This window comes from Pleurodeles waltl, chromosome 1_1 (genome assembly GCF_031143425.1).
Source record: "Pleurodeles waltl isolate 20211129_DDA chromosome 1_1, aPleWal1.hap1.20221129, whole genome shotgun sequence".
Lineage (NCBI taxonomy): Eukaryota > Metazoa > Chordata > Amphibia > Caudata > Salamandridae > Pleurodeles > Pleurodeles waltl.
Genome location: NC_090436.1, coordinates 252,035,424 through 252,049,397, shown reverse-complemented (window position 1 = coordinate 252,049,397; position 13,974 = coordinate 252,035,424).

Sequence of the window (13,974 nt, the reverse complement as noted above, 5' to 3'; positions counted from 1 at the left end):
GAGTATATCCTCTGAGATATTTTTGGCACATTGTCACTAAAATAAAGTACCTTTATTTTTAGTAACTGTGAGTATTGTCTTTCCTATGATATAGTACCTATATGAAATAAGTGGTATTGCATTAGCTTTGCATGTCTCCTAGTTCAGGCTTGGCTGCTATGCTATAGCTACCTCTATCAGCCTAAGCTGCTATAACACTACTACACTCTACTAATAAGGGATAACTGGACCTGGTATAAGGTGTAAGTACCATTGGTACCCACTTCAAACCAGGCCAGCCTCCTACACACTACAATCGGCTCTGAGAGTGGGGAGGATGGGAGGACTAGTAAGGAATTGGCATCTAAATAAAGTCTCTTCCAGATAAGGAGTTACTAAAGGTAAGTAACTAGAAATTTCAAGCCACAGATCCTTTACTTTAGAATAGATACCCAAGCAAAGCCTCCCCTGAGGTGGGTCTGCAAAACCTGAAAGTCCTGCAGCACCGAACGGAGGACGTGCCGGTTGCGACGGACATAAGTGTTCAGATAGTAGTGTTTGGTAACCGTGTGAAGGGCTGCCCATGTTGCTGCCTGACAGATGTCCAGAACAAGGAGTTTGCGGGCTAACGCAGTGGTCGCAGCCTTAGCTCTGGTGGAATGAGCATGAAAGCCCTCAGGAGGTTGCTTCTTGGCAAATGCATAGGTGATCTTGAAGCAGAGCACTAGCTATCTTCAGATGGCCCTTTTCTGCAGAGTATTTTCTTTCTTAGCTCCTGTGTCCCACTAAGAGTTGATCGTCCATCCTGAACTCCTTTGTGCGACCAGGGTAGAATGACACACTATTTTTGGATCCAAATGGTGGAGTCTCTCCTCCTCTTTAAAGGGGGGAGGTGGATCAAAGATCGTAGGCAGGGTGATGGTCTGGCCTGCATGGAAGGGAGTTACAACTTTCAGAAGGAAAGAGACGTGTCCTGAGAACCAGCTTGTCTGGGCAGAAGATGGGGTAGGGAGAGTGCACCAAGAGTGCCTGTAATTTTCTGACCCTCATGGCCCATGTTATGGCCACTAGAAAGGCAGTTTTCATGTTCATTAGCCTAAGAAGGCATTTCTGCAGAGGGTGCACACATCAAGAAGGTTATAACAAGATTTAGATCCCTCTGGGGCATGATGAATGGCCTGGGAGGAAAAATGTGCTGCAAGCCTTTAAGAAACCTAAAGACAACAGGTGATTTAAATAAAGAAGGGTGGTCTGGCAACCACAAACATGCTGCAGTGGCTGATAGATAATCTTTGACTGTGCCCAGAGAACAGCCCTGTTGGGCCAACACAGAATAAACAGGAGGACCTTAGAGAGGGGTGCAGAAAGAGGGTCAAAGTTGTTAGAATCACACCATATCACAAACAAATCCCAATGTCAGATGTATGCCGACTTGTTGGAGGAGCGTCTGGCTGCTAGAAAATTATCACAGACTACATGAGGAAAGTTGAAAGCTGTCAACTGTCACAGCTCAATCTCCACGCATGAAGATGAAAGGTGTGCAGGTTCGGGTGCAGAACCTCCCCTGTTACTGCTCCAGAAGATCCTCTTGAAGAGGCAGCCTGATCGGGAGACCGATGGGCATGCTGAACAGCTGCAGAATACCAAACTCTCCATCCCCAATCCGGAGAAGCAAGAATAACTTGAGCCCGGTTGTTCACAATCTTCTTGAGAACCCTGGGCAGGAATGTTATAGGCGGAAAGGTGTACAGAAGCCCAGAGCTCCATTAAAGATTAAAAGGGTTTCAGAGCAAGAGTCACCTTGGAAACTCCAGTGCACAAACCTGCAGGCATTGCACGCTTTTGTCAGTGGTGAATAGGTCTAACCAAGGCTATCCACACTGCTGAATGAGGCCTTGCACCACCTCCAGGTGGAGATGTCATTCGTGACTTGCAAGGCATCTTCAGCTGAGTTCATCCGTCCTGGTGTTCTGAGAGCCCGCCAGGTGTTAAACCACCAGGGAAATGCCCTGGCATTCTAGCCATACTGAGAGATGCAGAGACTCTTGACAAAGGGTCTACAACCCCACCCGCTTTGCTTTTTCAGTAGCACATGACGGTTGTGTCGTACATGAACACCTGCACCACAGGTTTATATGGAGGCTCCACTGGAGATCAGATTCCTCTGATCCCCATCTTTTCCAGATGGTCCCTTCATCCCAGAAGTGAGACTTCTGTCACGATAGTCAGATCTGGTTGGGGAAGAGAGAGAGGTCTGCCACTGATCCAATCGCGGTTCATCAGCCACCACAACAGATCATTCGGAGAAATTCCCCTGATGCCGCACCCCCTGGGACTTCAGGTCCCACTGCAGGGCCCACATATGCCAACAAGGCATGAGTTACAAGCAGGATGCAGGAGGCTATCAGATTCAACAATCTCAGGGAAATTTGCACCAAAATCTACGATAGAGGCTGAATCATCTGCATTATAGTTTAAATGTCTTGGACACACAGCTCGGGAGGATAGGCACAAAACTGCACTGTGTCCAGAGCTGCTCTTACTAAAGGGGGCATCTGAGAGGGAGTCAAGTGTGACTCTGGCACATTTATATTTAACCCCAGTGAACGCAGAAGGTTTGCCGTAGTCTGGAGGTGGTAGACGACTGCCTAGGGCGAGCCTGCCTTCAACAACCAATTGTCCTTCTATGAAAAGACTGGAACCCCTGACCTCTGCAGATAAGCTGCAACCACTGCCATAATTTTCACAAACATCCAAGGGATGCTGCTACAGCAAAGGGGAGCACAGAAAACTGAAAGTGATCTTGGCTACACCGTGAAATGCTGCTAACGTCTGTTGACAGGCAGGGTAGGGATACAGAAATATCTGCAAGTCTGGCAAGTCCAACGCTACCATCCAGTCTCCCGGGTGCAGGGCAAGCAGAACTTCTGTGTGCATTCTGGATTTCTTTTTAAGGAAGGGGGATCACTCCCTCAGCGCCTTCAGGTGCATGGCACAGCAATCCTCATAGGTCTTGAAGTCGTGGTCCCTCTCCTAACACCATTAACAAACCTAGGGGGTCATTACAATCCTGGCGGACGGTGTTAAAGTGGCGGTAAGACCGGCCGGTGGTAAACATTTTGCAATTACGACCATGGCGGAAACCGCCAACAAACACAGCCACTTTAACACTCCGACCGCCACGGCAGTACAGACCAACAGCTTGGCGGTCACCGCCAACAGACAGGCGGGAGACAATGTACCGCCCACACTATTATGGCAGGCCAATCCGCCACCTTTCAAGGGGCGGATACAATGCGGATAAAAACACGGCGGAAACAGGCATTTCGAATGAAAAACACTCACCTCTACACACTCCACAAGGAAGGAGGACAGCATGGAGCCGGAACTTCAAATTCTTCCTGTGCTAGTCTTCCTGCTCTTCTACGAGGATCACCAACGCCGGCGGTGAACAGCACGGTGAGTACTGCACCTACGACATAGGGGAGGGGGGGAGGCAAAAAACAGGGACACACACATGCAACACCCCAACCCCCACCCTCAACCACTACAACACACACACCAATGCTTTTCTATACATTACAGTAACACCCCCTAACCCCCCCGGAAGAATGCAAACACAAAAGGAAATTAGTGTAACTATTGTAATATATCCAAAATCAGTAAGCAAAAATATACATATATACTGTATATATATATATATACACTATAAATAAAATATACACCATGATTATTAGTGCAGGTTGTGCATCATTCAAAGTCCGTGGACCACTGGGCCCAAAATGCATGGGCAACGCCCACACAAGATACCTGAACATGACGGAGAGAACACTGCTGGGGCATCAGATAGAAATACAACAGGCACCTCAGGGGGAAGGGAAGGGGGGGCACCTCAGCCGGATGAGTGCACGACGCCAGATCCACAAGGGGGCTCCATGCCCATTGATCAATCCTGGGGAGTGCAAAGCCACAGTCTCTCAAGTCTCTACAGTGGGTGGTTTGCCCACTGTACCATCCTGGGGAGTGCAAAGCCACAGGCTCTCAAGTCTCTACAGTGGGTGGGTTTCCCACTGTACCATCCTGGGGAGTGCAAAGCCACAGTCTCTCAAGTCTCTACAGTGGGTGGTTTGCCCACTGTTCCATCATGGGGAGTGCAAAGCCAAAGTCTCTCAAGTCTCTACAGTGGGTGGGTTGCCCACTGTACCATCCTGGGGAGTGCAAAGCCACAGTCTCTCAAGTCTCTACAGTGGGTGGGTTGCCCACTGTACCATCCTGGGAAGTGCAAAGCCACAGTCTCTCAAGTCTCTGCAGTGGGTGGTTTGCCCACTGTACCATCCTGGGGAGTCCAAAGCCACAGTCTCTCAAGTCTCTACAGTGGGTGGTTTGCCCACTGTACCATCCTGGGGAGTGCAAAGCCACAGTCTCTCAAGTGGATGACAGTCTCCACTGATTCTGGAGGGGGACTGGTGCCCAGAGTGCTTCATCCTGTGCAGGACAGACGGAGTAGATAACAGTCTCCACTGGTTCTGGAGGGGGACTGGTGCCCAGAGTGAGGCACTCACCTCGTGACGGTCCCAGTTGCGTCACTGCCCCTGCCGCAAATGGGCTAGCGGTGTTTTCCATGGCGGTCTTTGCCCTGTTCAGCGGTCCTTGCCCCGTTCAGCGGTGCTTGCCATGGCGGTCCATCATTGCCCAGCTGGCCTGTGGCTGGCGGTCCTTCATGGGTCAGCTGGGCTGTGGCTTGCGGGGTCCTCCTGGGCAGTCACGATCAGGCTGGCGGTGGCCTCCTCCTGGGCAGTGACGATGGGGCTGGCGGTGGCCTCCTCCTGGGCAGTGACAATGGGGCTGGGGGTGGCCTCCTCCTGGGCAGTGACGATGGGGCTGGCGGTGGCCTCCTCCAAGGCAGTGACGATGGGGCTGGCGGTGGCCTCTTCCTGGGCAGTGACGATGGGGCTGGCGGTGGCCTCTTCCTGGGCAGTGATGATGGGGCTGGCGGTGGCCTCTTCCTGGGCAGTAATGATGGGGCTGGAGATGGCCTGCTGGCCGGCGGGGATGATGGCGGTCTTCTCCGCCGTGCTGCCCCTCCCAGACTTTGCAGGTTTCCTCTGCCCCTTCCCCACCTTGGGAGGAGTCACAGCTGAGTCCACACTCCCCCCGGGACCCCTGTTAGCAGCTTGGCTGGCTGGAGTCTTCCCCCTCTCCCGCCGGGCACTGTCCAACTTCTGGTGCTCCACAGGGGGGGGACTGGCTGTGCTGTGGCTCCGTGACAGACTGGCTGGCCTGGTGGCCGGTGCACTCCACATACCTGTAACAAAAGGCAACACTGGTCCAGGAGATTTTTTGGCTGAGGTGCTAGTACGGGACCTATGAGTTGGAGGGGGGGGTGGTGGGAAATAGGTCAAAGTTGGACAGGAAAAGTTTTTGGGACACACTGGGACGGGTAGCTGGAGGGGGTTTGGGAGTGGAGGAAGAGGTGGTGGTTGTAGGAGGTGTAAGTTTGGTGGATTTGGGTGCAGGTGCATGCGCTGGAGGCTGTCGTGATGTGGATGGCTGTTGGGTGGGTGTGTGCCTGCATTTGTGTATCTTCGGAGGGGGCGTCACAGACACACTGGGAGAGGACACAGGGGATGTGTAAATGGTAGTGGGGGTGGTGAGTGCACGTGAGCGGGGTGTGGTTGTGGGTGTGCTGGTGCGGGACGTAGTGGCTGTAGTGGTAGTGCATGCAGGTGTGTGTGTAGTCGTGACTGGGAGGGAGGGAGGGAGGGAAGAGGGAGACGAGGAGAAGGGGGACACAGTGGAGGCAGTGGATGTTGGTGTGTCTGTATGTGTGTGATGCTTGCGTGAGTGCCTGTGGGATGTGTGGTGGTTATGTTTGCCTGAGCTTCCCTTGTGTGGTGAGGTATGTGCAGGCTGGTCTGATGGTGTGCTTGGGATAGGCTGGGGTACAGGGGATTGGGTCTGGGTGGAGGAAGTTGGAGGGGGGAGGCTAGATACAGGGACAATGGCTGCCATCAGTGCTGAGGCCACAGTTTGAAGGGTTCGATGAAGGGCAGCCTGACCAGAATGAATGCCCTCCAGGAATGCATTTGTGTGTTGCAACTCCCTTTCTACACCCTGGATGGCATTCAAAATGGTAGACTGCCCAACAGTGAGGGACCTGAGGAGGTCAATGGCCTCTTCACTGAGGACAGCAGAGGTGACTGGGGCAGGGCTTGAGGTGCCTGGGGTGAAGGTGATGCCCACCCTCCTGGGTGAGCGGGTACGGGGCGAAGGCTGAGGGGCTGCTGTGAGGGCGGCGCTGGTAGGGGGGGTGGCGGCTGTACCTGTAGTAGTGGGGGGCACAGATGTTGTCGCCACCACAAGGGAGCTCCCATCAGAGGACGAGTCCGTGTCGCTGGTTGCAGTTCCTGTGACCGCCGTGGTGCTCCCCTCACCCTCCATCCCACTGGTGTATTCTGAGTCCGTAGTGTAGGCCTCTGTGCCCATGTGGGATGCAGTTCCCTCGTGCTCCAGTGCCACTCGACCTCCGCCTGATGATGCTAATGCACACAAGAACAGGGAGACGGCAAAAAAAGGGGGGGGGGGGCAGTAGAAAGACAGGTTGAGCGCATGGCTTACCGCTACCGTTGGCGGACAATACAGACACAGCAGCCTCCTGCACTGTGTCGCACTGTTGGCCTCTACAGTGCAATTCCTGCGAAATGGTCTTCAAGGCTACGGACGACATCTACACACATAGATGACCCTGGGGCATGAATAGCAGTACTTGGCACTCTACAGAGGTGGGGTGGGGGGCCACAGGGCCATGCCTTATGAATTGGCCTAGCCTACGGAACTCGCCCTGGCCTAGGGGAAACCACAGCCCTCCCCCCCCACCCAGACACCTTCACTGCGCACAAAGTCAGCTGAATGATAGTGTACTCACCCGCTTGTAACTGCTGTGTTGCCCTCAAGCGCCCATCCAACTCAGGGTAGGCCACTGCCAGGATCCAGAACATCAGGGGGGTCATGGTTCGACGGGCACCCCTCCCACATTGGGAGGCCATCCCCAGCTGAGCCTCTGCCGTCTTCTTGCTCCAGCGGCGAATATCCTTCCATCTCTTCCGGCAGTGGGTGCTCCGTCTGTGGTGGACCCCCAGGGTCCGGAAGTCCTTGCCGATGGCACACCAAATATTCTTCTTCTGGTGGGGGCTGACCTACATGAAATGCACAGGGGAAGAAGAGAAGTCATTACCAACTGCACCGTCAAAGTGAGTGGCCCCCATCCCTACCCTTGCCATGTGGCACATGCATTCACCGTCTTTTATGCACTCAGAACTCTGCCCCCTTCCTTCTTACAACCAGCCCTCTCCACGCAGGCATAGCCCATACAACATGCTCCCTGTGTACTTACCTGCTGGTCTGGAGGACCGTAGAGTAGCGTGTACTGGGGGAGGACCCCCTCGACGAGCTTCTCCAACTCCTCTGCAGTGAAGGCAGTGGCCCTTTCCCCAGATGCACGAGCCATTGTCTCTTCCAGACCGAGGTCACAGCAGCACTTGCAGTGTAGGTCCTCTCCTGTCGAAGATCAGGTATTGAGTGATTAAACAGTTAGAAAATGGCGGTCACGTCCGCGGCGGTGCGTACCATAACCGCCGGCGTACAACGTCATTGGCTCCTGGGACCCATAGGGTCCGATGTTAACCAATGTAGCATTGCGCCGCAGTCTTCGACCGCCTACCGCGACGGTGTACAACGCCAGCGCAGTTACCTCACATCCCATTGTACCACTTTAGAGGTCAGACAGCCGCCATTTCAGGGGCCCACATGGCCTAGTTACCAACTGCGTCACACATACCTAGGCCTATTCTCAACACATATACAGGCCACATTTTGTGTATGATTGGTGTTCTGTGTAGACTCTGGGTACATACCTCTGAGTTGTTTGACTCTGTGGTCGCTGTTGTCCTTCATAGGCACCGTCCGCTGGCTCATGTGAGGAGATGGCGGAATCCTCCGGTGTACCGACCGCTGGTGGACCTGTCGACAATGGAGGAAAGACATTTGATCATCACCTACAGATTTGACAGTGCCACAATCCAGGAACTGTGTAGCCAGTTGGAGCAAGACCTGATGTCAGCGATCCGCCATCCCACAGGAAACCCCCATCAAGTGCAGGTTCTATCAGTGCTCCATTTCCTTGCAAGTGGGTCTTTTCAAACAACAGTGGTCATAGCATCAGGGATGTCCCAGCCTATGTTTTCCAACGTGTTGTCCAGAGTGTTGTCTGCCCTTCTGAAACATATGCGGAGCTACATTGTTTTCCCTCAGGTGGAGGATTTGCCTACAGTGAAAGGTGACTTTTATGCCCTTGGACATATCCCCAACATCATAGGTGCCATTGATGGGACCCATGTGGCTTTGGTCCCCCCCCACAGGAGTGAACAGGTGTACAGAAACCGGAAGAGTTATCATTCCATGAATGTACAGATGGTATGTTTGGCAGACCAGTATATCTCCCATGTGAATGCCATGTTCCCTGGCTCAGTGCATGACGCCTACATCCGGCGGAATAGCAGCATCCCTTATGTGATGGGTCTACTACAGAGGCACCGGGTGTGGCTATTAGGTGACTCTGGTTACCCCAACCTGTCATGGCTACTGACCCCAGTGAGGAATCCCAGGACCAGGCCAGAGGAACGCTACAATGAGGCCCATGGGCAGACTAGGAGGGTGATCGAACTCACCTTCGGCCTCCTGAAGGCCAGGTTCAGGTGCCTCCATATGACAGGTGGATCCCTATTCTACTCACCAAAGAAGGTGTGTCAGATCATCGTGGCCTGCTGTATGCTTCATAATTTGGCTTTGCGACGACAGGTGCCTTTTCTGCAGGAGGATGGTCCAGATGGCAGTGTTGTGGCAGGTGTGGAGCCTGTGGACAGTGATGAGGAGGAAGCAGAGGAAGAAGACATTGACAACAGGGACTCAGTCATCCAGCAATATTTCCAGTGAAACACAGGTGAGAATACATTCCTGCCTACTACATGTACTTTGACACTACTACCTCTCTCCTGTCTGTCGATTTCACCCAGAGTATGGTCACTGAGTTGTCACGTTCCCTTACGGTTTCACAGGTGTGGGTCCCAACGTGTGTCATCTGCTTACATTCCTCATGGACTAGAGCTGTGTGACATAAGTATGTTGACATTACTAATTCCTGGAAATTTTGTCACTGTAATTGCTAATACATTATTTCAAAATCACAGACAGACACCAGATCTTGGTGCTTTAGGTGTGTTTATTTAAAAGCAAAATATTGGAGGGGGAAGTTAAATGGTGAGGGGTGATGGCGGAGGAGTGTCCATGGCAGAGTCCAGTCTATTTGTCTCATAGGTGCATTGCCCATATGGGCATAGGAAGTGGAGCTGGGGCAGTTCCAATATGGACACGGTGACAAAGTGGGACAGTGGGTTGACAATCAGGGTGGTCTCATTTCGTGGCGGGGGTCTTGGCATCGTGCTCTGTCTTGTTCCTGGATCTCAGGGACCACTTGCGAGGTGGTTCTCCATCTGCAGTGGGTGGGTGCTGGTGTTGTGGTCCTGTGGCGTTGCCTCCTGTCCACTAGCGCCGGCAGGAGGTGGTGGGCAGTTCATCGTCCATGCTAGTGTCAGGGGCCCCTTGGAGTGCCACAGTGTCCCTCCTGGTGTTTAGTATTTCCTTCAGCACCCCTACGATGGTGCCCAGGTCGGAGCTGATGGTTCTGAGTTCCTCCCTGAAGCCCATATACTGTTCCTCCTGCATGCGCTGGGTCTCCTGAAACTTGGCCAGGACCGTTGCCATAGTTTCCTGGGAGTGGTGGTATGCTCCCATGATGGAAGAGAGGGCCTCGTGGAGAGTGGGCTCCCTTGGCCTGTCCGCCCCCTGTCGCACTGCAGCCCTCCCAGTTCCCCTGTGTTCCTGGGCCTCCGTCCCCTGGACCGTGTGCCCACTGCCACTGCCCCCAGGTCCCTGTTGTAGTTGGGGTGGTGGGTTATCCTGGGTTCCCTGTAGTGGTGGACACACAGCTGATTGACGTGTCCTGGGGACGGAGGTAAGGGCCCGCTGGGTGGGTGCTGTGCTGGTGTTACCAGAGAGTGGAAGGTCTGTGGTGGCCTGTGCCTGTGCGAGGGGAACTGACTGTCCCGAGGCCCACGATGGTCCAGGCTGGTCATCTGGATCCAGTTGGACAGAGCTGCTGTCATCACTGTGGAACTCTTCTGTGGGTGGGGTGGAGATGTCTGGACCCTCCTGTCTGGTGACGTTAGGTAGTGGTCCTGCAGGGGTGTAAAAGCTTAATTATTGCATCTGTGTGTGTCATGGTGGGCAATGGGTGAGTGTCCGGTGTACCCCAGTGCTTGCATTCCTATGTGGGGACTTGTGTGATGATGGTTTAGGGGGTTGTATGGATATGTGCAGTGGGCATGCTTTAGTGATGGGTGTCCAAGCATTAGGGTTGCTTGCAGGGCTTGGTGTTGGGATGGGTGGTTTGTGATAGTGGGGTATATGTGAGTTGGTGGAGTGCTGAGGGTGAGGGTACGGGTAGGAGTGTGTGATGGCATGCAGGAAGGGTAGGGGATATATTAGTAAAGCTTTGACTTACCAGAGTCCATTCCTCCACCGACTCATCCTCAGGATGCAGAATCGCCAAGACCTGCTCCTCCCATGTTGTTAGTTGTGGGGGAGGAGGTGGGGGTCCGCCGCCAGTCCGTTGAACTGCCAGGTGGTGTCTTGAGACCACGGAACGCACCTTCCCCCGTAGGTCGTTCCACCTCTTCCTGATGTCGTCCCGATTTCTTGGGTGTTGTCCCACTGTGTTGACCCTGTCGACTATTCTTCTCCATAGCTCCATCTTCCTTGCAACTGAGGTGTACTGCACCTGTGCTCCAAAAAGCTGTGGCTCTACCCGGACGATTTCCTCCACCATGACCCTGAGCTCCTCCTCCGAGAACCTGGGGTGTCTTTGCCGTGCTATGGGGTGTTGTAGGTGATGTGTGGGGTGGTGTGTGTGGTGATAAGTGTGGTGATATGTAGTGGTGTGTGTTGTTTTGTGCGTGTAAGTTGTGTGGGTGATGGTGTTGAGTGCCTGTGGCTGTTAGTTTGTGGATGGTGGTGTCTCTCTCTGGCCTTCTTTCGGAATTTTTGTCATGGGGGTTTGTGGGTGATGTGGGTGTGTGTTTTATATTGTATTGGGTGTGTGGGAGTGGTGTGTGTATGTGTATCAGGTGTGTGTATTTCGAATTGTCCAATGTGGCAGTGTTTTGTATGTGTGTGTGTATTTTGAGCGCGGCGGTGTGTACCGCCAATGGAATACCGCGGTTGAAAGACCGCCTCGTGGATTCGAGGGTCGTGATAGTGTGGGCGTATTTCTGTTGGCATGACGGTGGAGGATTTGTTTTCGCCAGTTTATCACTGACCTTTGGTGTGGCGGATTTGTGTGGGTGTCTGAATTTTGTCGGATTCCGATATGTGGGTCATAATAGCTGTGGCGGAATTCCACAGCCGCGGCGGTATGTTGGCGGTCTTCTGCACGGCGGTAAGCGGCTTTTACTGCCAATCTTGTAATGACCGCCCAAGTGTGTGTCTGTCACAGACATCTGACTGTGACTGGCACCACATGGTTAAAACCAGCCAGTTTATTTGGGGACATCCTGTCACAACACAATAGACAGTCTCTCAAAAAAGGGCTTGACAAAAGTCGAGAAAAAATCCAGTCAAAAAAACGACTGAGGGTAGGTATGACTGGATCAGCACTATCTGGGGAAAGTACTGATGTCAGCGTGCAAGGGTGGTGCCTGTAAAGGTATTACACCCGTCATTTCTGGCATGGACGATGCTGACATGGAGCCTAAGTTTGCCAACTACCAGTGCTCAGGAATATTGCTCAAAAACCTCTGGATCCAGTATGACACCTAGGGAATATTCCAAAGTAAGGAATCTGCAGCTAATAGTCTCCGTCAGATAGCGGAATTTTCCCACCTAAAGTTTTTCCCAAGACCAATAGCTTCGGTGGGACAGAGGCCTGCGACTTTCCAGATTAAAGCTGACTTATTTGGACCCACCCTGCAACCATGCCCTGATGGAGAATTTCAACCTCCAATAAATAAAATCGCCTGAAATCGTGCCTAGGTCAAAGTCAAACCCAGACAGTGATTTCTGATTGGCACTTAACATTTTCTTGGTGGATTTTGTCTTAATCATTTTAAAAAATCATTCAAGTTTTAGATTTTAGGTATTTTAGTGTAATGTTTCCCATTAAATTGTTCTCAACTTTTAGAAAATGATTGCAAGATTTTTATTGCATTAAGTTTTGTTTACCCCGTTATTTGTTGCTAAATACTTTGCACAGTTTCTTAAGATAAGCCTGTCTGCTCTGTGCTATAGCTACCAGTTGTTGAGCACAGGTTTCAATTAATGAAACAGTGTTTGGCTTTGCAGGATTTGGGACTTATTATTTGGTTAGGACTTGCATCCTCCTTGTAAGAGACTAAGGCATTATTTGGGGGGAAGGGTGAGAACCAACCTCAATTAATAAGTACAGTCCTTGTCAGAATGAACCAAAAAATTAACCAAATTAAATAATGCTTAACCCTCTGCTAGCTTGGCACAAAGCAATCAATCTTAACTTACAGGCAATGTGTAAAGTATTTATGCAATACTCAAACAGTTATCAAGTGAAAGCACAGCTCAAATCCCAAACAAATTTGGGAAAATTGAGTACATTATTTTAAAAATAACACCAAAATGGCAAAAATCCAGTCAGTAGAGCCGGAGTTATTCATTTTGATTTAATGCATTAAATGCCAGCTGTGATCATCTGGATGCCCTTGACCCAGACAAAGTCAAAAGTTCAGGCCATCTGCAATGAATTGTGGGTCAGGTGGAGGGACCAGGTTTGTCTCTGTGATAATTTTTATCTTTGGACTTGGTCTCTGGAATAAAAGTCAAAACATCTCAGCAGGGTTAGGCAGCAGCCTCTGACCGAAGAGGGTTCCGTGTCATTGGGTAGCCACTGGCCAAAGTCTCAGTGAAGCTCTTGACATTTGGCAGGAAAGCTCAGAACATAAGAAATTTTAAATTTCGCACCCAGAGAAGGTCCTTTTCCGACCAGATACTTTTTGAGCCTTCACCTAGAGTTCTACCCTAGGATTTAGCACCTTTATGGGGAGTTTGTATTTTACTAGAGGGACAAGGCTGCAGGCTGCAGCCAAAGAGAGCACCAAAAGGTCAGACGTTTTCTTTGCAAAGTCCAGCTGAATTGGATTTACTGCCCAGTGATGAATCACCTTTGTGGGACTGCTTTGGCAGACTTTTCCCAGTCCGCTGTTGTTTCTCAGGCCAAAATGTTTCTAAGTCCCAGGTTCAAGGAAACTTCAGAACACTTTGACAGCAGCCAAAAATCCAGGAACCTGAGGAGAGCCCTTGGGGGTCACGACTCGCTCAGGCAGAGGCCATCTGCATGATCTTGAGTAGGTCCAGTTGAACTGGTCAGCTGGGAATGCAGGGAGAAGGCCTTGTGACTTTATTGTGTCTCTCTAGCTCAAACAGGAGGACCTGATCCTTGGGCTTCACTTTTGCCGTGTATACAAGAGAGAGAGAGTAGGTCAAGTCATCGAGGCTCTCTCAGGTCACAGACAACAGGCTGTTCATCCATGGGTTTAGAAGTGATCAGAGGAGGGTACTGGGGCTGCCACATTTATGCCCAGTGCCAGTCCATGGGTGGAGGAAACTCCTGACAACTCTCTATCCAATGGGGTAAAAGTTCCCAGAGGCTACCCTACCCACCTTTGCAACACTTTGGCCCTCATTATGAACTTGGCAGTTGAGACCGCCATGCCGGTGGCAGTGGAAATTTCCGCCACTGGCATAGCGGTCTCAACCGCCACATAATGGAGACAATGGGGACTGCCACAGGTGCCCTTCCACCACCGCCAGGCTACTGCCAACAGGCAGCCTGACGATGGCGGCATACTTCATCCA